This window comes from Ahaetulla prasina, chromosome 2 (assembly GCF_028640845.1).
Source record: "Ahaetulla prasina isolate Xishuangbanna chromosome 2, ASM2864084v1, whole genome shotgun sequence".
NCBI classification, from domain to species: domain Eukaryota; kingdom Metazoa; phylum Chordata; class Lepidosauria; order Squamata; family Colubridae; genus Ahaetulla; species Ahaetulla prasina.
In genome coordinates this window covers 49,763,396-49,787,468 of record NC_080540.1, presented here as the reverse complement: position 1 = coordinate 49,787,468, position 24,073 = coordinate 49,763,396, and the positions used below count along the sequence as shown (strand labels likewise).

Sequence of the window (24,073 nt, the reverse complement as noted above, 5' to 3'; positions counted from 1 at the left end):
GCAGAAGATAAAATAATGGACTTAAGTTACAGGAAGCTAAGTCCAATTTAACGTTATTAAAAACAAGAATAGTTTAACAGTAGGATGAAAACTGGTGTCCCTGTTCTGTGGAACACTTCCTTCTCCTCCAAGTTACATATGACCCCCACTCTGGCCGTGTTCAAAGGAACTCTGAAAACCTGACTTTCCCTAGGTCTAGGCTTACAATGGATGGCAGGTCCTAAATTTTTGAATATCTTTTCATGGTTGTTTTTCTTCCACGGTTTGGGTTTTAATTGTATAATTGATTTCATTGTATACTGCTGAAAGTTTATAAAGTTCTGAACAAACAAACTGGAAAAAATAATGGGCTTTGTTTTGAGTAGAGGCGGAAATTTATTGGTTATGCTCGAAGGATGGAAGGGAGGGAGGAGGGAGGGAATATGATCTCATGGATCTAAAAAACAGCTCAGTTTTAAAATTCAGCATTAACTGTACAGAATATTGTTCTGTTTCCTGGTTATATCTCATAAGCAGAGAGAATATCTATAGTATATCTTAAATTTGGAATTGTTAAATCTAGATTGATCCTATCTTACTATTGTAGCAAACTAATCTTCTTTGCCATAGTTAGTAACTATTTCAATTTTTATCCTAATATATTCAAATATATTCGGGGTTGTCTTTCTTCCATTTCCTTTTCACAGCAGTCCTTTCTTCTCCTTTCACTCTCTTCCTTTCTTCATACCTACCTCCTATTCCTTCTTTACTTCCCTTTCCTTTCTCCTCCTCCCCACTACTTCCTCTCTATCTAACCTTCTCTCCTACTCTTATTTTCCCTACCTTACACCTCCTCTCCTCTTCCCTTTCTTCTTTCTCTCTCCCTCCTTCTCCCTTTCCCTCTCTCTCCCTCTTATCTTTCTCCATTGCTGTATTTATTTTCAATATTTCTAGTGTCCAGACAACCCCGATTTTCTCATTTATTATACATATTTCTCAAACCTCCCCTCCTATATTTTAAACATCTTATTCCATTTATATCATAAAATCAATTAATGCAACTTTCCACCTCTTATTTTCTTAACATTTTTGTTCACAGTTCAATACTTATTATTTTCTTCCAATAGTGTACATCATTTTCTAACATTTCAATTTTATTCCCCTTTACATATTAATTTCAATCATTTTCATTTATAAACCATGCTATCTTTCATATTTCATCTGCTGGGTTTTCCATTCTTTTATATATTTAAAATTTACTTCCTTACCATCAACTTTAATTCTCTCTCATTCCATGCATTCTCAGACACAAACAGAAAAAAAACATATCATCTACCACTATTTTAGTTTCTTTTCTTCTATTCATTTTTCTCCTACTTTTAACCATTTTCTTTCAATCTCTCCCAGATCTCATCTCTTAATACTTTTCTCCCTTTCTCCCATTTTTTCATCTTCTTCTCTCTTCCTTTCTTGAATCCTCTTTTCCACCTTTCTCTGACTTTTACTCTTTTAATATTCCCCCTCAATTTTTCTCTATTTCCTCCTCTTCTCTTTATTCTGTCACTGCTAATCCCAATGTAATCATCTATTTTTTTTCACTCTTTTAATGTTTCCCCTCAATCTTTTCTTTTTTTCTTTTTCCCCCTTTTTCAAAATTTCTTTCCCTCTCTCCATTTTTATTTTTTCACTACCAATCCCAATATGATCATCTATATTATCCTCACTCATTTCTTTTTCAGCATTATATCTCATAATTTCCTCATAATTTCTTTTTTATTTTTAAGCCACAGTTCTGCTTGTTTATTCCCATTAATAGACTCTCACACCATCTGAAGCATCTCCCATAATTCCTCCCAATTCTCCATATTTTTGATATGAGGAGAAAAACTTTTTAGATTTGTTTATCTTAACTTATATATAGTCCAAATTCAAATTTGTTACTTTGATTTAATCCAAATTCAAGTCCATATAGCATCTCTTTTCTTCTTTGTTTCTGAAAATGTCCAATTCAAATGTACTTTTAAGCTGTTCCAATTAAAGTCTTTGTCGATTCCACTCCCTTTTTTTACAATCTCAAGACAGCTGTATAAACAAAGCCTCCTCCTGACTTTCCCACGTTGATCTAAATAATGCGATACTTTCTTTCCTCCAGCAGATGTCTCTATCCAATTCACAAATGCTTCAGCAACAAAACGTCACTTGTTAATACACAAAGTTAATTACTTCCTGTCTCAATCCTTTTGTTAGCAACCGATGTTTTCCTTCAATTTTCTTTCCCTTTTAGTATTTTTAGTTTCTTCCAAAGCCAATTTTAAATTCAGATGGAAAGTTCCTTTTTGGGGCTTTAATTACAAAGTTCAATTTTACTTTTTGCTTTCTTCTATTTGTATTTCCACATGCCAATTAGCTGCTAATTTCAAACTGAAAACTTCTTTTAAGCTTTAATAAGTTTTCTTCTTACCTATGAATTGGCAAATCACTCATCTGGTAACAATACTCCATTCAATCACCACTCCTGCTCAGATCTTTTTGTGTGGCTGCCCCAGCTCTAATGGCTGTCTTCCCATGCTGTCGAATCGAAGGCTGATATCAGCGCTCCAGGGAATTTCCCACTTCCCTGTTCGCACTGATCCGTGCCTCCCTTCTTCGCTGTCTCTACAAGACAGCTATGGTCCACAAAGGACCCCCAAACGGCTGGGATATTGGCGTTTCCTCCGGAGCCGTCGGGAACTGCCGCCCCACAGCGACGTTGGCCATGCCCCTCCTTTGCCATAGTTAGTAAAGCCAAAGAAACTATAAATCTTACAGCACAACGGAAGTTGTTTGCCCTTATAAACAACCTCAGAGGCTCTGCAACATTTGTCCTGCACTTTGCCGGCCAAAATGAATCTGCCCCTCCGACTCTCTGTGCAGGCCTGTGCAGCCTCACCCGGCATGTTCAGGCTAAAATGGATCTCGGGGGCGAGGGGCAGATCTGCCCTTCCAATGCTCTGCAAGGTACTGGGAGACCTGCACAGGCCTAAACAAAACTGCAGAGGGGCACACACATCTGAGAGGCTGGAGAGGAGACTGCTTGTTCGATCTTCGCAAGGTAAGTGATCTGGCGCAGCAGGTTGAGTGGGGGGTGGGTAGGGGGGAAAGCAATTGTGAGATGCATGAGGTATTTCAGTGGGTCGGGGATGACTTGGGTGGTTTTGGGCCTGTTCTATCACATGGCCTTCTCCACCCTGAAATACCTCATGTGCACTTAATGAGCCCTGCATTCGATTAGCGAATGTGTGGGCAAAAGGAGGGAGTGATCCCTTTCAAAGTATGAGGTTCCCTCCCATGCATTCTCGGGTTATGAATTGAATGGGCAGGCTCCGTTACATTCGTACCTCAAGGACTATCTATACAAGCACATCCAAGCTCAGATGATGGGGTAAATCCTTTAAGGTATTCAGGCCTTCAAGCAAGAGATTCAGAAGAACATGATTTACCTTCCCTATACAAAATTTAGACCAGCCGCAGCTTATGTGTTACAAACTGAGTGTTGTATTACAATCCTAGTGTAAAGCATATTAGAAACTGAAGAAGTCAAATTCGAGTGATAACTTGAATAGTATGAAAGTGTCCAAATCCCAGTCTTATATCACAGACTAAAACAGAGCAGAACAACCCTTTGCTTATAGGAGAAGCTGGCAGACTTTGGAATATGTTTGACGTTTATTGGGAACAAGGTAACAAAATGTGATTCTTAATACAGGTAGTTTTCAACATACAACTGTAATTAAGACAAGAATTACAGTTGCAAGTTGTGCTGGTCATTATGTGGTTATCACATGATTTTGCCAACTTTATAATATTTGTGGTAGTCATTAAGTGAATGCTGTGATCATTAAGTGAGCCCATAGGATCTATTTTTGCTAGAAAACTGAAAATTATGGTAGTAAATTATGGTCCTGACAAGAGAATATTACATATGACTGTAAATCACTCTAACATCTGTAGTCATGAAAACCTTCGAAAGGCTAGTGCTGTCCCACTTGAAAACCATCATGGATCCACTGTTAGTCCCCTTGCAATTTGCATACCGAGCAAATAGATCAACAGATGATGCTGTTAATATGGCTCTCCATTACATCCTACAACAGTGATGGCTAACCTTTTTGCCACTGGGTGCCAGGATGGGGTGGGGGTGGGGGAAAGGTTCGTGCACGCATGTGCCCACACCCATAATTTTATGAGCCCCGCCCTGTGCATGCATGCGCAATCCCCCCTCCCCGCTCCTGGCACGCGATGGCCCAGTAGGCCCGTTTGTATTTTATTTATTTATTTATTCGATTTGTATACCGCCCTTCTCCCGAGGACTCAGGGTGGTTCACAGTTTTTCTTTTTCACTTGACTCCAGGTCCTCTCTATGCATCTGGGAAGGGCAAAAACAGCCTTCCCCACCCCCTCAGAGGCCCTCAATAGGCCCGAAACAGCCCATTTCCCAACTTCCAGTTGGACAGGAAATGACTTTTTTGCTGTCCCCAGCCTCCAGAGCCTCTCTAGGAGTCTAGAGAGAGGGTCTGGAGGCTGGGTACAGCAAAAAAATCACTTCCTGACCAACCAGGAGTTGGGAAATGGGCCATTTTGGGCCTCCAGAGGGCCTGGGGAAGGTTATTTTTGCCCTCCCTAGATGCATAGAGAGGATCTGGAGTCAGGTGAGAAAGAAAAACGGGCCTTCCCCACCCCCCGCAGGCCCTCCGGAGGCAGGAAACAGCCTGTTTCCCTACTTCTGGTGGGCCCAGAAGGACCAAAAATTAGCTGGCTGGTGTGTGCATGCGTGCTGGAACTCAACCGGCGTGCCCACTGATATGGCTACGCGTGTCCCATAGGTTCGCCATCACGGTCCTACAACATCTTGGATCTCCACAAGGGTCCTCTTTGTAGACTTTAGCTCCACATTCAACACCATCATTCCAGACACTCTTCTAACTAAGCTAAACCAGCTACAGCTACAGGTACCTGAACAGACTTGTAAGTGGATCACAAGCTTCCTAACAAACAGGAAGCAGCAGGTGAAGCTAAGCAGAATCACATCAGATATCTGTACAATTAGCACAGGGCCCCCCCAAGCCTGCGTGCTCGCCCTACTTCTCTTCTCTCTGTATACCAATAACTGCATCTCCAACAATCCATCTGTCAAACTACTGAAGTTTGCTGATAACACAACAATTATTGGTCTCATTCGAGACAATGATGAATCCATGATGAAGGGAGGTTGAACGACTAGCCTCGTGGTGCGACCGGAACAATCTGGAACTGAACACACTCAAAACCGTAGAAATGGTGGTAGACTTTAGGAGAAACCCTTCCATACTTCCACCTCTCACAATACTAGACAACACAGTATCAACAGTAGAAACCTTCAAATTTCTAGGTTCTACCATATTGCAGCATCTAAAATGGACAGCTAACATCAAAAACGTCATCAAAAAAGCACAACAAAGAATGTTCTTTCTGCGCCAACTCAGAAAGCTCAAACTGCCCAAGGAGCTGCTGAACCAATTCTACAGAGGAATTATTGAGTCTGTCATCTGCACTTCTACAAGTGTCTGGTTTGGCTCTGGAACCCAACAAGACAGACACAGACTTCAGAGGATAATTAGAACTGCAGAAAAAATAATTGCTACCAACCTGCCTTCCATTGGGGACCTATATACTGCACAAATCAAAAAGAGGGCTGTGAAAATACGTACAAATACCTGACATCCTGGACATAAACTGTTTCAACTCCTACCCTCAAAACGATACTATAGAGCACTGCACACAAGAACAACTAGACACAAGAACAGTTTTTTCCTGAATGCCATCACTCTGCTAAACAAATATTTCCCTCAACACTGTCAAACTATTTACTAAATCTACACTATTAATCTTCTCATCGTTCCCATTACCCATCTCCTTCCACTTATGACTGTAACTTTGTTGCTTATATCCTTATGATTTATACTGTAATTGATTGTTTCTTGATTGCTTAATTGTAGCCTATGACTATCATTAAGTGTTGTATCATTAAGTGTTAATTTGTACCCTATGACTATCATTAACTGTTGTAAGTGTTGTACCTTGATGAAGGTATCTTTTCTTTTATGTACACTGAGAGCGTATGCACCAAGACAAACTCCTTGTGTATCCAATCACATTTGGCCAATAATTTTTTTTATTTCATTCTATTCTAAATGTGGGCTGACTGCTGAAACCAAAATGTGATTGCGTGACTGCGGGGGGGGGGGCAGTAGTTGGATTTCAAATTCAGATCATAACTCCCTCTTTTGGGGGGTCCATTGCAACTTCAAACGGTCACTAAGCAATCAATCATTAAATGAGAACTACCTATACAGATAAAGAGACTCTCTATTAATACATATGTATAGTGATTTATCTGCCTCCTTCTCCTAACAATCACAATAAAATAATAAAATGAAAAACAAATGAAACAGTAAATGTAATTAGTTAGTTTGCTAGAACCATCCTTAGATTGAAAATTAGCTAGTATTACCTATCTTCTCTCTGGCCTCTTATTATCAAGAGGCAGCACACCGTTGGATGAAGACTAGTGCAGACCATAGGAATGGTCAATATACTGCAGTATTAGGCATTCATTAAACAAAATGCAAAAAAATCAAAGCTACAGTCTCCAGCAAAGGCAAAGAATGTTTATGGAATCCCATAAAACAACACAGCAAGCAAATTAAAATTCAATTTGATTTTTGAAGACCTGCTGGATGATGACTAGAAATAGTGGTCTTCCTGACATAGAAATGTCACAGAACTGAGTTCAGAACAAAAATGGATTCTGAAAATTTATTTCAGAATCATTATCTACTATGGGCAAATACCGCTTGGTACTGAGAGCAAAAGCAAGATAAAGCCTTCACCAAGGTTTAGCACTCTTTACTAGAGGCTCCATGTACTTGTATAATCTGGGTTACAGCTGAGGGAAGACTGGAGCCCAAGGGTTTATGTAAAGGGGATTGTTGGTTTAGGGCCACTTTTTTTGGGGAAGTTTGCTTTATTATTTTATATTCTTAATGCTAGTGTGAGCTGCCCAGAGTTATATGGTCAGCCATATAAATCTCGTAAAACTTGTAAATAAATAAAACATAATAACAACCATTCTGTTGCAAGACCTTATAAAAAAGGTAGAACATTCACCTGCAAATTATAATGACATAAATATGTAACTGCAAAGGACTCCCCTCCCCCGAGAAATAAATCTTGTACCATTTTCAGACCTCACAATGGCCTGCCAGCTGCAGATGTACCAAATTTGTACTATAATTTGTGCAATATATGTTTCCCCAGTTTGTGAAGAAATATAACTATTTTTGTTATGATCAACTAACCACAATTTTAATGGCAGAAAGAACAATTCAAACTGCAAAATGAATTCTGAAACATGATCCATTATTTTTTTGTTTTTCTGGTTTATATACAATAGAAACTCTCACTAATGTTGAACAGGTTGAGTCAATTGGCCAATAACTACAAAATCAGTTCAGCTATTGTAATTAAGTATAAATGCAATTTAATATTATTGCTCCATTATAACAAATGGGAAAAAAAACAAACTAAGACAGTCCATGAGAAACAAGTGTATGAAACAGAATCTGACACTATAGCCTATGTTGCCAAAAGTATAAATGGCAGGTTTAGGAAGAAGAAGGTGATACCGATAGCTGGCACCACTGAGGTTGAAAAGTCTTGCTTTAGACATGAAAGGAAGCTGGGTAACTTCGAGCCAAAAAGTCTCTCTCAGCTCAACTCACTTCATAGGATTATTATTAAGGGGAAAATAGATGAATAAGGTGTGTGTTGTGCAGTTTGCCATCTGGAGCCCTTTATAAAAATAATTAAGGCAGAATATAAATACATTACAAAATTGATACAAAAAACTGAATACTCCGAGTTGTAGGTGCTGGGGAATTTTGGTATCTATTTTGTGACTAATTTGGAGGAGGCTAAGAATTTCTAGTAATCATAATAAGTCATGTTTAGGAAGAAAAAGTTCCATTCTGTTACCTGGGAATTGCTAAGGACCATGTCACATTGATCATAAGGAGAAACTGTTGAAAACAAAATAATATAGGTAGTCCTTGACATACGCCCACAACTGAACCCAAGATTTCTGTTCTTAAACAAGACCATTGTTAAACGAGTTTTGCTGCATTTTACAATCTTTCTTGCCACAACTGTCACTGCAGTGAATCACTGCAGATGTTAAGTTAGTAACCACAATTGTTAAGGGAAAATAGCTTCCCCATTGACTTTGCTCATCAGAAAGTCACGAAAGGGGATCACATAACTCTGGGACACTGCAACCGCTATAAATATGAGTCAGTCACCAAGTGTCTGAATTTTGATCACATGACTAGAGGGATGCTGCAACAGTCTTAAGTGTGAAAAACTGCCATAAGTCACTAACTTTGAAGGGTCACTAAATCAATTGTTGTAACTTGAGGACTACCTGTACTATGTAACGCAAATGGCTGTATAATCCTTGCTGCAAAGCAGGAACACCTCTGAAGACTAGCCTGAAGATTAGATGCTTTGGAATCTATGTTAGGTGGATTTATGGGAACCCCTTTGCAATGTTTAAACTTACCTCTCTCCCTTTCCTTAATTACTGCTTTAATTTGCCTATCTGAGCCATTCTTTTTTCTCTCTCCCTTGTGCAATTTCTGCCAAAAGGAGGGATAGATTCTATATGTGGTTCCCTCTGCATATGTATCTGCGAGAATGGTTTGTGTATGCAAGCCTGAACTATGCAGATGGGTACTAATTAATTTTGTACACGGGTACCTTATTTTACAGGCAGTTAATTTAAATTAGCAATCATTATTCAACGTAATATAAATGTGTATTCTTACTCAGGCTCTGTCCTTTTTTTGAGAGTTTGGCCTTTTAAAGAAATCTGCATGATTCTCTATAACCACATTAAATTAAGAATCATCTTTCGTTGGTGCATCTCCCTTCTGATACACAACCAAAACACAATGTAGACTATATGTTTAATTTATTTTGGTTTTCAAGGAACAGGGACATCTCAAATCTCTCCCCCATGAGCATGAATAGATTGTCAAATTAGAGTTCTTGAAAGGATGGTAATTATATTATGATGGTATACCAAAACCACTAATACATGACTTAGATGTCTTGGAATGCATTGTGGTTGGTCTTACTAATCGCTGATGCTTTAAGTGGAACCGAAAATAGAGAACTTTGTAGGGCTGTCAATAAGACTTGTAGGTGACTTCTGTGATCTACTTCAAAGATCTTCATACTGAATTTGGAAGTTGAAGTATGAAATAGATTGCTAGAGATATGGAGAAAGAGGGCACAGCATAAATCTTATTATTAAGTTTCTAGCGTATTAAAAGTCTGCAGCAAAAAAAGTTTTCTTTAGCATGTTCTAAACTCAGCATGCTCGGTTGAGTAATTTTGTGCCATGAGGACTAATGTCCTCATTTCTTCTCCCCAAATTTAATTACTGAACTCTTAGGAGCTTATTTTTAATCAGTTTTTGTATGTAGGTTTGAATAAACTTACTTGCATTTGAGCCAGTTTGGATGATACCATTGGTGCAGAATTAGTTTATGGGGATTGTCTGATAATGCTTCTTATACAGTTAGTTTAGAGCAGTTTCATTTTTTGGCATCTGCAAACGTAGAATATTACAATTCTTTTCCTCGAATGTAGCTTGCAACTTCTAACTTTTAAGCAATGAAAGGTATCTTAGTTAATTTTAACGTCATCAGTGCTTTCCTGAGAAAGATGAAGGTGCTTTGTTTAAAGAAGACAATTATGAGATGTAATCTTCATAACATCCCTTGGAGCCAGACAATTTTAGGCCAGTCTGTACTGTTCCCTGGTTGACGAGGTGATTGAAAAGAGTGGTTGCTTCTGAAAGTAACAAGTTGACCATGTTAAGTCAGCTTCATAATGGGCTATGGGATAGAGGCTGCTTTTATTCCATTAATTCCGTTCCAAACTTCCATTAATACATTTCAGACTGATCTTTAGAAGAATTCATAGACACCATATTATACCAGTGCTAAAAGCACTGCATAGGCTGCCAATTTCCTACTGGACAAGATACAGAATGTTAGTTATTATCTTTCAAGCCCACTGGCTGCCAATTTATTTCTGGGCAGGACACAAAATGCAGTTATTATCATCAAGCAGTTATTCAAGTGCCCTATGGCACTTGAATTAAGCCTGAGAGAATATTTTTTTTGTAAGTCTTCCCCTTGGTTTACACACTTTTGCTTTATGTGAATTCAGTAATTTGCAACTAATTGTTTTTGACCAAGAGTATTTGGATAATGTAGTGCTTAAGACTAAAGCTGTAAAACTTATGAAATGCATATGTCGATGCAGCTGGAATTACCAAATCTGACACCACAATCTGTCATTCTTTTTCTTCCATTCTTTCAAGATCACTTTATCTGGATTTGGTTTTAACTAATTCTTTTTTAAAGAGAATGAAATCCTAATATAAAGCAAAGGAAGACTGCCCCCCCCGCCAATCTATCTATTTGTGTATCTCTGTATCTAGCTATCATCTATCTATCTATCTATCTATCTATCTATCTATCTATCTATCTATCTATCATCAATCATCTATCTCATTTTTAAACTGCTCATCTTCATCACTAGGGACTATATGACTTACATTTACCTTGAAGTAATCTAAATCAGTTCACCTATAGTTGCCCTAGGCTCATGTCACAATAAGCTGTCTATGTTGCCATTCCAGACTTTAGAATGCACACACTAAAGTTCAGAACTTTACCCTCTTTACTGACTTTTTAAAAAAGTTAAATCAGGCTTTATATTCCTGATTTTAAGTGTTCGCAATAGTTACTATTTTATTTAAACAATGATTTTGATTTATTGTAATGTATAACAGTTCTTAATAATTGGTAGTCAAATATGTTCAATAAAAAAAACCCAGATAAAATATGAATTATTTTGCTGAATCAGATCACTGCGTAGTGGCACAGTGGTTAGAATGTAGTATTGCAGACTGGATCAAGGTTGACTCAGCCTTCCATCCTTCCGAGGTCAGTTAAATGAGGACTCAGATTGTTGTGGGCAATATGCTGACTCTGTAAACCATTTAGAGAGGGCTTTAAAGCACTGTGAAGCAGTATATAAGTCTAGGTGCGATTACTACACTGATTAGTGTTCCCAATATGTTATGCAACTTACTGTTCCATTAAATTATAATCTAACAATTGATATTCATTTGTGCTTTTTAACTGAAAAAATGGGCAATGTGATACTTTTTAGTAATGAAGATTATGAACATAAATGTTTTATACCATGAATCTTTTGAATAAGGAATTTATGGATGTCTGTTTATATATTCCTCCATTTAGTTCAAAAGTAGTAGTAAACTACTACAGCTGATCTGCTTTGTGGGGCTTGAGGATTTTGCCCAAAAGTTTGTCTGAATGGCTTCATTCACTGAAAAGGTAAAATAGCCTTAATTGGCATTGGTTTTCCATCATGGCTGCATTTGCAAACCTGTTCTAAAGCAATTAAGTTAAATTAAATTTCCAATATTTCAATGCCCAGTTTTAGATTTATCCATTAATCTTACTGACATTTTTATCTATCATCTATTATTTCAATCCAAATTAAAACTAATTCAGCAAATGGAGCAAAAACTCAATAACACAAGTCTAAACTTCGCAACAAGCAGATATCTACTAGATAATTTCACATTACGAAATATAAAAGTTAATGTTCTGACTGTTTCATTAGCTAGCGTTAAAAAAACTAAACAACTAATTACTTCAGAATCCCAGGGATATTAGCAGTATAATAGCATGACAACATCTTATACTGTAATGTGGTTCAGTTTGCTTTTTAATCAATTCAACCAGTTTTATATCTTTAATGATAGTACAGAAAAGGAAATACTAATGAAAATTTTTCCAATCATTCTGAATTCAAAAATTGATTCTTACTTAATATATTTACTAAGTATCATTTCAAAGAATCTTCCTAATATTGTTATGTTTTCTTTCCTCTTTCCCATTTTCAGATGCAAGTAACAAGAAACCATTCTTATTTACATAAGTTTTTAAAATGTAAAAGTTTTTATGTTTGATTCCATTTTTTCTCACAATGCCACTACAGGTAGTCCTCAAGTTACAACCACAGCTCAGCCCTAAAATTTATGTTGCTATGTGAAATGTTTGTTAAGTGAGTTTTCCCTCATTTTACAACTTTTCTTGCCATAGTTGTTAAAAGAATCATTGCATTTGTTAAGTTAATAACATGGTTGTTAAGTGAATCTGGCTTCCCTATTGACTTTGCTTGTCAGAAAGTTGCAAAAGGGGATCACATGACCCCAGGATTCTGCAACTGTCATAAATATGAACTGGTGGCCAAGCTTCTGAATTTTGATCATGTGACCATGGGGATGCTGTAACGGTTGTATGAAAAACTGTCATAAATCACATTTTTCAATACTGTTGTAACTTTGAACAGTCAGTAAATGAACTGTTGTAAGTCAAGGACTACCTATATAAGATAGTTTAATTTTATATTGGCAATCTACTTACAGCTACATAATAAAGGTCTGAATTAAAATCAAGAATTCTGCAAAATTTGTTCATAAGCTGATGAGATATTGAATTAAATGATCGGGGACATTCATTCATCTATCAAGCAGTGGCAAGTTCCTGGAACATACAATAGCCTTTTGGATAAAGTGTTTAATTAGATGGTTGGTTGCGATTAACTTTTACTGAACTGAAAACAGGCACAATGAGATTATTATGAAAAATAAGTAAAAAGGGAAGAAAGTTGAGGTATGTGGTTTACACCTACCTTTCATCTAATTTTCTCCCTTGCTTTGTATAATTTTTCACTAGCAGAATTGAAAAACCTTTTTAGCTTGGATGGATGAAGCATCACACATATATTGTTCATGTAACTATGGTAACCTACAAATGACACCAATGTTCCTGTTTTATACACAAATGAAAGGACAGCTGTGGGGATCACATGCTTGCCAGAAAGAATGATATCTATGAATGCACCAGTGTAGAATAGTGGTAAAAATGTTGGATTGGAAAACACAGGTTCAAATCAACCCTTAGCTATAAAGCTTACTGGATGACTTCAAACCAATCTATTTCTTAGCTCAATCTACCTCACAAAGTTGTTGTTGGGGAATAAAAATAAACATGGAGGACTGTGTCAAAGTCTTGAAGGAAAGGTGTGACGTAATTCCAAGAAATAAATTAATAAATTGGTATAACCTTAGTCTCAAATTTACAACTTTTGTTTCTTAACTAAAGGTCTTCAAAAATATATAAATTAAAGCTGCAGTGGAGGCAACATTTATTCAAAATATCCATGGCCTTTACTTCTATTTATGTGGTATCTATTTTCTAACTGAATATGAATGACAGTTTGGGTGAAAGTTTGCACCCAGCTCACATTTTCTCTTCCTTTGTTATAAATTAAATGGACCTAATGAATTTTAAGCAAATTAAACTCTGAGGAAGATGGGCAGTTTAGAAATTGGATGAATAGATGCTTAATAATAAAAGCCATATTGTTAGAAATCCTCCACAGCCTCAAATTACATACTTTTTCTAATAATTTCTAGGATTTAAGTAATTAAAAGGTTTAGGGAATTTCCAGCTGCTAATACTGTCCAGACTAGTAATATAGATTTCCCCCCTAATTTCAGCTATGCTTAATTCAAGTATAGAAAACAAACCCAAATTTTCTATTGGACTGGATAGTATAAATTACATTTAGCCAAAATGATATTGAGATCTCCTTATGATGCATTACAGGAACCTAGTTAAATAAATCAATTATCTTCCTCATTTATTTAAGTTATTTCCAAAACAGGGATTTTTATAATTATATGAAACTTAGAGATGACTACTTTGACCACTTCTTTCAACTTTAGCAAACTCAGATTAGAACAGAAATAATTTATGGCTTCTGTACCATATTAAATTGCAGTGCCCCTTTATAATTTATGAAGCCAATAATAAAAAACATACTTTCACTATCACATTACATGAAATTTATCATTCCATCTTCATGAAGAACTTACCTTCATCTCAAAAGTCAGGAGTTAAAGCATTCTGTTACTGAAACTCCATTCCTGTATAAACTTCACTGCTTCTGGCATGAAACATTAACTACCAACAAAGCCATGAACAAGTATACTACAAAAATGTGTCATGAACTAACACCATTAGAGCAACAAAAGGGAAGATTTCTGGACATCTATTGTATTGTATACTTATTATAAAAAGACTAAAAATGGAGGTACTAGTTCACTGAAACCAATTCCATGATTATGGTCTAATTAGGAGAGGAAAATCAACCTTCAAATAAGGTGCCACAGATTCAAACATTTATTTTTAGAAAGATTTTCCCAATTTTTGGTCTCCATTATGTTTTTTGAACTAGAACTCCTGCCATGCCTGAATGCTGGTCATATTATTTCAGGCTGCATGATGTCTAGAATACCTGAAGGCCATCAAGCTGGGAAATGTTGATCTAAAAGGAATGTAAGAGGAAAGCTGGAGGGCAAATCTGGACTTGGAGAATTAACGGTTGGCTAAGTCTGTCACAAAAAAGGAGATCACTGAGCACAGAGACCATCTGTGTGTCTCGTCTCTTTCAGTAGACTTTTGCTTTGTAATTGACTTTAGTGACCCATTTATTAATTTTATAGGATTTTAAAACTTTTTGCATCCCATTAGTCACCTTGAATTCTCACTTCGGTAACAAAGTGGGACATAAGTCAATCAATAAAAGTATAGTCAGAATAAACGCTCATTGACTTCAACCGAGATCTACTCCTAATAGGGAACAGGATTTCAGCTTCACTCAAACATGTAAAATAGCAGACAACATCTGTTATGCTTTTCCACACAATAATGTCATGACTAAGACAATGCTCCCCCTTCCCCAGTTCTTTGTGTAGACTTCTTCAGTAAGGCCTTGGACCAGAAGGGTTAACTGTTTTCTTGGTAAATAGAGTCTTTTATTTTAGCTATACAGCTCAACAAAAGAGGCAGCAACTGGTGCCTTGTGTGCAAGGAGGCATATACATCCACATTCACTGCATGGTTTTGTCTAATTGGGCTGCACAATATCAAAAGGTGAAATACGCAGGCTATACACAAACAAATGTTTAGGAGTCATGAAGGAAAACCTTAAACTCTCCCTAAATAAAACATTTTTTTTTAAAAAAAGGTCACTATTAAAAAGCTACCTTTTAGGGTATTATCTTATCTGGTTTGGATATAAGAAAGCCAGCTGCATCTTTTATTTGGAGTCAGTGTCTTGAACATAAGTGAAAGAGGGAATGTACAAAAAACCACTAGAATAAAACAGAAAATCTATTCAGGACAAAGGTCTTACAGTTTTAAATAAATAACATAAATACTTCTGTAAAGTATTTAGAAAGTGTTATATATATTCTAAAAATAATGCACAGACAGCATTACATTAAAAATTTGCAGAGCATAATATTGGCTAGAAATAGTTTTGTAAATAAATATATGTTCTGCTCATTTCATTTATCAAGGAAAGAACTGGTTGTACATTGATAATATAATATTGGGCAAAACCAAAGAAAGAATTGGAAAATGAAAGTTGAAAGTTTGGTCCTATTTCAGCCCAAAATAAAATTTATACTTAACTACATATTACTAAATTCATGTCTTCTTTCGAATAATTAGAATTTTGTTCCACTAAAAGAAAAAGGCTTTCCTTGGAACTGGATTCTTTTTCAATATGAAGGCCTCTTCTTCAACTTTGCCTTCTGAAGTGACCTTGTGAAAGGCCTAAAGTCCTCACCTCAAAAAATCTCACACTTGACTTCCAGGTTTTGGTTTCTGCATAACACTTTAAGCATGCAAGTTCATAGGCAGATGTTATCTTCACCTTCTCTTAAGCACTCTTGATCATTTCAACAAATTTGGAAAGATAAAAGGAGTCTCTTTGCACTTTAAAAGCAACCTGGAATCAGTAAGTTACATTCCCCCCCCAAACAGAGTACAGTATGTTTAATTGCATAATGGTCAGCTATCCCAGAGAGAAAGCCATATAAATTTCTAAGCAAAAAGGTGGGGGGAATCCTCACACTGAGCCTTTATGCCATTTTCTTAAGGTCTATTGTTAAACCGAAGCCTCCTTGTCTGTTTAAATACCTCCATGTGAATGGATGAGCAAGACATCTGCCAGGGTCCACCCACATTTGCATGCAAATCAGATATTTATGGAGCCACACATGCTGGTCCCTGGACAGGCAACACCAGTCACTCCCCAGACTAAATTGGAATCAAAAAGTTCAGCCTCCTGCTTCTGCTGTGGGGTAGACTTTATTAGGCTTTTTAGTGGAAATTCATTAAAAAGCAGAAGGGGTAAATTAGGGAGGAAACTGCAAAAGACAGAAGCAAAATGCATCTTAGAGAAGAAGGAAAGAACTAAAGTCAAGTCCATGCCACATGACCTTCTAGAAAGCAATCTTGCTGCACAAATTCTCTCCCTGCAATTTTTAAAAAAAAAAATATTTGCGGCCAAGAGAGCTTAAGAAATATCCATCCTGAACAGGTCATATAATAAGAGCCCAAGGCAACTTTTGGACTTTTTGGACAACTTTCTTGATATTGATAAAATGGTTCAATGTGCAAACAGGACAATACACAGATCACATGTTTTTTGTTTTGTTTTTTCACAAAGGAGGAGGAATCAGTCTTTAGACTGAAACCTTCAGACCAGGAATCTGGCTCTCCAGAATTTTAGAAGAAATATATATATATAAAGAAGGGAGGGAGGGAGGGAGCCACCATTGCTTCTCTCCCACCACAAAGGACACTAGCTGGCAAACTTTCCACACTTTGTCTGCCCGGACTAAATTATAGCTGGCAGGAACAGCTCCCTTTAGACTCTCCACCAGCTGGATAGAAGACACAGTAACTCTTTGAAATCCGCAGGCACACCGCTCATTCCCCCCCCCCCAGCCGCCCCGATTCTTTTCCCCTTCGGGTGAAGTAAGCGGGCGATGGGGTCCTTTAATTGCTTCTTCGTTAACGGAGGCGAATCCTTTCAGCCGGCCCTACCCCGGTTCTTCTCTCCACCGTCAGCCTCCGGGAGCGTTTGGGACCTTCGCGTCGCTCCCGAAAATTCTCCCAAGCGCGGAGTCCCCCCAGACAAAACCTTTCCAAAGAACAAGCAGCAGCAGCTGCTGCTGCTTAGGTGACACACATCTCGCTCGCATCCCTCGGGGAACTCGCGCGCGGCTCCTTCCCTGAGAAAACCCATCACCTTACATGCATTGAAGGCGCCTAGCTCTTCTCTTTTTTTCTTCTTCTTCTTTTTCCTTCTCTCCCCAGTTTCTCGCTCCCTCGCTCGCCCACCTCCTCCTGGCACAGCCACGCGCTCCCTTTTCTTGCACTCACTCCGTCGCACTTCGGACTTTTCCGTTAACACACACACAGACATACACACAAAGCCCGCCGCCTCCCCTCTTGCCCCGCTATCAAGAACAGAAACCAGCACTTACCTAAAGGGGGAAGGGCACGAGCGGCAGACCAGAGGGGGAAACCGCTCTTTGGGTCTCCCCATGCAGAGCTCCCCCCGGAGCGATACTCCCCGGCCCTGCCCGGGGGAGGGGAGGGAGAAAGGGGGGGGGAAGGTATTGTACAGGTGCCACCACCCTTGGAGCAAGAGATGGTGCGAAAGATGCCTAATACTGTGATTCCATCCGTTCAAGTTTGAAACGCTTCGACCCGACGAAAGGGCAAGAAAAGCGGGAACGCCGGCCAGGCGTTGCCCTCTCCTTCTCCACGCGCTGTAATTCCCACTCGGAAAAGCCGCGGCTGGTTAGTTCCCCCCAATCGCCTTTTTTTCTTTTCTTTTTTTTTTCTTTTCTTTCTGCCTTCCTTTCTTCCCGCTGTTTATCCGCTCCGCTCAGCTTTTGCCTCCTGCCGCCTCCTTTCCAAAGCTCCCTTTGCCCAGCCCGCAGCCGGCGTGCAGCTGGTGTAAGCAAAGCGAGTCAGGTGACGAGCCGGATGCCCATTGGCTGCCCTCCCTCCGGCTCTCCCCCATCCCCCCCCCGCCTCCCGCCTCAATACACCAGAGACCCTTAAGGCCGACACCATCTGCACGGGCTGGAAACAAAGAAGGAAGAGGCCGCCTGGCTTAATAGGGCCGGGTGCCGCTCTTGGCCTGTCGGAACTGTGTGGGAACGGAGGGGCTGAGGGAAGGAAAGAAAGAAAGAGAAAGAAAGAAAAAAAAAGAGAGCCGTCTTGCTCCCCTCCCCACCCACCCCTTCCCGGTCTCTGGCTCTGGGGCCTGAGCGAGGGGGCCGGGTGTTGCTCCTCTCGTTTTGTGCTGGAGGCTGGCAGACAATGCGCGAGGGAGGCAACAAAGGCGAACAAAGCTGGCCGAGGGAGAACGCGCTGAGGGTTAACCTGAGCGTGTGTGTGTGTGCGCGCGCGTGTGTATATAAAAAAAATACATGCTCTAGCATAGGGGTTTGTTTGGGTCATTTTCAAACGGTGCGCTTTTCGCCGGGTCCCAGAAAGCTGGGGCGGCTGGCTCGCTTTAAAATGCTTTTATTTATCACAGGGATCCATGAAGGGGTTGGCTGATACCTTAATGAGAGAACGGCGTACAGCGGCGTCTTTTTTTCTGGCTTGTTTGTTAGCCTTATTGATAATTCTGCTCTCAGGACAGGGAACTAGCGCGCAGTTTGCGGTACTACTGTACAAGATAAGAGAGGCTACATTTTGTACGGTGGACCAAAAACAACAACAACAACAAACCACCCACACCAGTAATACTTGAGAAACCGTTTTTAAAGATGTTCCTGGGGCATTACTTAAAAGATAACCGGAAAGTGAGAATTCCACACTTAAAAGAGGGCTACTCATCCAAAGGTTTTATCTCTGGTGGTCAAGAGACTGATGGAAGAAAGAACTTTAGATTTAGATGGATTTAGATTGAGATAGATTTAGATCCAGGCGGTTTTATACCTACCGCTAGTGCCAAGAGCAGATGAGTAATCTGTGAAAGCACCTTGATTCTGAATAATCTTTAGATTTCTTCCTGGTGGTAGAGGCAAGGAACAGCTTCACTCAGTTCCATCTGGTTCCCACCTGGACCTGATTACAGCACTTAGACATTGACAAGTATTCTCCCTTGAAACTTCTGTTGGTGCATCAAGACTGCTTACCAATAAAAATAGTCCATTTGCAATGGACAATGTCCAAAATTGCTTTTGATAGTGAGATGGGTGCAGTGGTGAAATCCAATTTTTTTTCTACCAGTTCTGTGGGCGTGGTGTGGTGTGGCTTGGTGGGCATGACAGGGGTAGGATACTGCAAAATCTCCATTCCTACCCGACTCGGGGGCCAGCCAGAGGTGGTATTTGCCAGTTCTACAAACTACTCAAAATTTTCATTACCGGTCCTCCGAACTGCTCAAAATTTCTGCTTCCGGTTCTCCAGAAACTCAGAACCTGCTAGATTTCACCCCTAGATGGGTGGCATATAAATTAAATAAATAAAAAAAATATTGAGGCAACATCATGCTCTTACTGAAAGACCAGAGCAATTTGGTCTAGTGGTTAAGGCACCAGGCTACAAAGCAGGAGACCTTGTGTTCTACTCCCACCTTAGCTATGAAACCCTTTGGGCCAGTCACTCTTTCTCAGCTCAAGTCACCTTACAGGGTTGTTGTGGAAAAAATAGGAGGAGGAAGGTATGTTGGATACGGTCTCTGCCTTGAGTTACTTGTTAAAATAATAGATGGGATACAAATAAATACATTCATGAAGCTGTCTTAACTTTTAAGGCCTCTTGATGACTGAAGGACATCCCCCTCCTTTTTCTTTTAAATATGAGTTACTGCACTCTTACCATACTTTTTCTAAAAAGTCCCTGCTTTTTAATTTCAGCACCACATTACATACATCTTGCTGATCAAGCATGAATTCATCTAATACGTTTTTTGCCATTAGCACATTAATACTTAAGTGGTGTATTTTTTCTGGATCTCTCCCATACATGCTTCTTTTTATTTCCCTCTTTTATTGAATAAAAATTATAAATATACAATAAAAATATAAATATATTGTGAAATTTGCAGTGATTAAAATCAAACAGTTCAAGCCTAGTTCATCTAGGGGCTATGAAACCAGTCTTCAGTAGAACAGAAATTAAATTACTTCGAATAAAGAACTATTAATCCTATTTGACGTTAAAGCAGAATGAAGCAAAACTGTCTTTACCTGAAGGAAAACAGAAAGACTAAGTATAGTTCCTTAATGAGGGGCTTTCATATAATTGGAGAAATACCATGCATTCTCGCGAATATGATCATACTTATTTTATTTATTAAAAATATTTAATTTCCGAAAAAAAATACAAAATTACAACAAAAAGGAGAAAATGGGGGAAGGGGGCAACCTGGAAAGTTTAGAAAATGACACAAAAAGCCCCCAAAGTAACATATAGGAAGGAAAAGTTAACTTCCAACTCCCTTCGATTCAAATAGAGTTATAAAATGATTTCCCTTATTTTAAAATATAAAAGATGCATAAAACAAACTTTTTAAGGACTATCGGTGCAGAGCATGACAGAACATCTATGAAGCTGCTCTGAAACTATTAGCAAATTTATACGGGTGTAAGAAATGTATCACGTAACCATTGTCCCTCATCATGAAAGAGTTGCATCCTACATTGTGATAGTTTTCTTGTCAGTGTCACAGAACTGAACTTTAAGGCAAAATATCCCAAATGACCTTCAGATCAGTGGTGAAATTCAAATTTTTTTACTACCAGTTCTGTGGATGTGGCTTGGTGGGCGTGGCTTGGTGGGCATAGCAGGGGAAGGATATTGCAAAAATATCCATTCCCACCCCACTCTAGGACCAGCCGGAGGTGGAATTGCTGGTTCTCCAAACTACTCAAATTTCCACTACTGGTTCTCCAGAACCTGCTGGATTTCACCCCTGCTTCAGATATCTTTAATTTGCTACTCCATTCGCTCCTTCGTTTGCCAATTCTGTGCAGTATAGTGAGAAAAGAGACTGTTGAATACAGGAACCTGCTTCGTTCCTGTATTCCTACCAGCCCTTTAACATGAATCTGTTTAAGATCTTCTGACATAAACAGGAAAGAGCAGGAACTCAGAGGTCTCTGAGTGAAGTTACATAGTTAACCTTACTGAAAACAACGGTATCCTCAATTAGTGTCAGCAAGAGTTAGCTCTCCAGGAAATCCAATTTATTACCTAAAAAGAACTGGGTTATACATTGTTTGTAAAGGGCAGAGGGGCATGTAGAGAGAGTCAGATTTAATCCAGGCTTCCCAGAAGTGACAGTTTATCAATTAATATGTTCCTTGGTAGTTGGGGTACTCTCCATCCTAAATTTTATTTTTTAAAGAGTCTTTTAATTAAGAAGAATACAAAACTGTATTCATTTGTTTGCAAAGCAAAGTACTAACTTCAAGCATATTCTATATTTAAAATGCCCCTAAACCCCATTAATATTCATAGAAAATAAAACTGTGCAGCTGCAACCTGGTATTTTGTTTGCCTCTTGATATATCAGTGGGGTAACTGAAAAAGGTGCTTTTTCAAAAGGCAACTGGACTTCATTTTACCTTGAAAACATTTCACTTCCCATTCAAGAAGCTTTTTCAGTTCTGATTGATTGGTGGAGGATGGAAGGATTTATAGAATAGAATTTAGAATAGAATAGAATTTTATTGGCCAAGTGTGATTGGACACACAAGGAATTTGTCTTGGTGCATATGCTCTCAGTGTACATAAAAGAAAAGATACGTTCATCAAGGTACAACATTTACAACACAATTGATGGTCAATATATCAATATAAATCATAAGGATTGCCAGCAACAAGTTATAGTCATACAGTCATAAGTGGAAAGAGATTGGTGATGGGAACTATGAAACGATTAATAGTAGTGCAGATTCAGTAAATAGTCTGACAGTGTTGAGGGAATTATTTGTTTAGCAGAGTGATGGCCTTCGGGAAAAAACTGTTCTTGTGTCTAGTTGTTCTGGTGTGCAGTGCTCTATAGCGTCGTTTTGAGGGTAGGAGTTGAAACAGTTTATGTCCAGGATGCGAGTGATCTGCAAATATTTTCACGGCCCTCTTCTTGATTCGTGCAGTATACAGGTCCTCAATGGAAGGCAGGTTGGTAGCAATTATTTTTTCTGCAGTTCTAATTATCCTCTGAAGTCTGTGTTTTTCTTGTTGGGTTGCAGAACCGAACCAGACAGTTATAGAGGTGCAAATGACAGACTCAATAATTCCTCTGTAGAATTGGATCAGCAGCTCCTTGGGCAGTTTGAACTTACTGAGTTGGCGCAGAAAGAACATTCTTTGTTGTCCTTTTTTAATGATATTGTAACATCCTCAATATTTTAAATACTGTATCCTCAATAGAATATTTAACAACACACACACACACCCCAAAAAGTGAAGAGATGTACAATACTACAATATATACATGGCATGTGATTAGTAACCCAGAAAACAATTTGTTAGAGTTATGGCTTGTTCATATCAAGTTTCTTAGTGCTCTTTTCAAGAAATTGATTTAATTTCCATTAACAAATGTGTGCCACAAAATTCTGCATGGGAGTGAGAGCTCTCCCATTAGGTAAAATAAAAGAATCAAAATCAGTTCCAGGTTCCATTTGAATCTGCTACCTATACAAGAACCAAATCAAAAGATTTTTTTGAAATGATCAGTTAATTTTTAATTGAAATAAAAATTAGAATTAGCTAGCAAAATTGCTGATCAAGTATTAAAATCAGAGGGAGAACTGTTGGATGGAAACAGGCTTTTTTAGAACAATATAGGATGGCTGAGCCTTAACTCCTTGTTCAAAAGCAAAGTCGGGTAAAAGTATTTCTAGAGACGTTGAAACTCCCATACGTTACTATAATAATGTAGGTCTTGGCATATTCGGGTCTTTTCCTGTGTAAAGTTGAGAGTATCTTGGCGACGTTTCGACGAGGTCTCACTCATCATCTTCAGGCTGGTGTTTTCAGTTTCGTGCTTGTGCGAGCAAAGCGTGGTCGGAGCTGCCGTCTCTCTATAAATACTGGTGGGGAGGTAGGGAGTGTTGCTGTGAGTGGGTTGGTTGGCTGTGTGGTTGCATCTTGATTGGTAGATGGAGTGGGTGTTTGCAGATTGGTAATTATTACAATTCTGATTTTACAATTCTAAGTATTTTATTGTTTTATTTTCTCATCCGAGGGTTGTAATAAAATTTTCATTTGATAATAGAGAAGAGGGTATTTCAATTGACAAATCAATTAGCGGATAAGGAGGACTGGGCTGCCATGACTACTTTCTGGAAGGGTTCCTCCACTATGCGATGAGTAGGAAGCACAAAAAGCAAAGATGATCTCCCTGCTAGGTGGTACCAGGCCAGGAGAGCAAAGACAGCACATCAAACCAAATGTTGAAGTTCTGGTTAATGAAAGATACTAGCAACTACATAGACTGAGATGCTCTGTTTTGTAAGGAGCTATGTTTTACATGAAGATTTTTGTAATTTCATATATTTATGTATATATATTTTTTATTCATTAGAGAATTTTGTATTTATGCATGCAAAACTTCAGTACTGGGTTCTTGGGCTAATGAATTAATCTGTCAACTGTCCAGTTGGTGAAACCAGAAAAAAGAACTCCTGGGACATTATTTTACCAAAAGTATAAAACTTCATTGAATAAACCACATTGGCACAGAAGAAGCGAACCCAGCTCTAGGTTTTCTGCACAAAAGCAAGCATAGTTAATTCCCCCTTTTCCCTACAGGCCACCTACAGTCCAAGCCGTCCACCAATCACTCCTGTTCATTTTGTTATGGGAAACAGTCAGCCTACCCAGGACATCTGCTTGGTGTGTCCTTAAGATGCCAGCAAGGTCCCACACAGTGCCATTGGATCAGTGGTAGGTTGCTATCGGTTCGCACCGGTTCATGTGAACCGTTAGCAAAAATATGGCCAAGGTCG

At 38.6% G+C, this 24,073-nt stretch overlaps 1 protein-coding gene across 1 annotated transcript in view; it reads right to left on the bottom strand.

Annotated features, from left to right (window-relative positions):
• The window catches only part of LRRN1 (leucine rich repeat neuronal 1), a 35,730-nt gene extending 17,729 nt beyond the window's left edge, over positions 1-18,001 (bottom strand). The window contains exon 1 of the mRNA XM_058168715.1: positions 17,573-18,001. The gene's annotated coding sequence lies outside the window, so the exon portion shown is untranslated. The remainder of the gene's footprint in view (positions 1-17,572) is intronic.
• Positions 18,002-24,073: the final 6,072 nt, after the last annotated feature.